The sequence below is a fragment of the Nicotiana attenuata genome, unplaced genomic scaffold (assembly GCF_001879085.1).
Source record: "Nicotiana attenuata strain UT unplaced genomic scaffold, NIATTr2, whole genome shotgun sequence".
Lineage (NCBI taxonomy): Eukaryota > Viridiplantae > Streptophyta > Magnoliopsida > Solanales > Solanaceae > Nicotiana > Nicotiana attenuata.
Genome location: NW_017670735.1, coordinates 444,173 through 445,249, shown reverse-complemented (window position 1 = coordinate 445,249; position 1,077 = coordinate 444,173). Strand labels below are relative to the sequence as shown.

The window sequence follows — 1,077 nt, the reverse complement described above, 5'->3', positions numbered from 1 at the left end:
TTCACACTCTGAAGATTATCCAACCATTTCTTCCACAGCGGAGGAATTCTGCACAGAAGGACTCCACACCTAGGATTATTACAGTGCGTCGACGACAAGGAAGCTTCCAAATTGCTCAAAGAGATACACTCCGGAACTTGCGAACCACACATGAATGGTTTCGTTTTAGCCAAGAAGATATTAAAGCAGGATATTTTGGATGCAACATCAGGTATGTCCAAAAGTGTCACCAATGTAAAATACATGCAGATATGATACGGGTACCACCAAATGAACTCAATGCAACAGGTGCACCTTGGCCTTTCGCCGCTTGGGGAATGGATGTCATTAGTCCGATCGAGCCCGCCACTTTAAACGAGCACAGGTTCATTTTAGTGGCCATAGACTACTTCACAAAATGGGTTGAGGCTGCATCTTACAAGGTTGTAACCAAGAAAGTTATCATAGATTTTGTCAGAGATCGTATTGTTTGCCGATTTAGGATACCAGAATCCATAATCGCCGACAATGCCGTGAACCTCAACAGAGACTTAATGAAAGCTATGTGTGAAACCTTCAAGATCAAGCACAAGAATTCCACAACATACAGACCTCAAATGAATGGAGCTGTGGAAGCCGCCAACAAGAACATCAAGAAAATTCTAAGGAAAATGGTAGACAAACACAAGCAATGGCATGAGAAATTAACATTTGCCTTATTAGGATATCGTTCCACGTTTTTAAGCGTGGGTTGTAAGGTAACATTTGAAAAGCGTGCCCTTAGGTCAAAGGTTACGCTTCTTTTGGCCACCCCCAGCCTAAAGTCGAAAAGTGTGGCCTTTGACCAAAGGCCACACTTTTTGCTACTTTAGGCCACACTTTTCCGGGGTAGTCAAAGGCCTAAAATGTTGTAGTGTTACCACTCTTATTGCTCCTTCCCAATGTGACTTCTTTGGCTTGTGCATGAACTGGCTCAGATTTTGGACAACATAGCTGATGTCCGGCCTTGTCATAGTGAGGTATAACAACTTCCCAACCAATTTCTGATAGCTGCTTGGATCACTGAGTAACTCATCAACAACCACAGTTGCATGAGCA

General features: G+C 43.2%; 1 pseudogene; it reads left to right on the top strand.

Moving 5' to 3' along the window:
- Positions 1–550, top strand: part of LOC109242793 — a 3,778-nt pseudogene extending 3,228 nt beyond the window's left edge.
- The last annotated feature ends 527 nt before the right edge of the window (positions 551–1,077 follow it).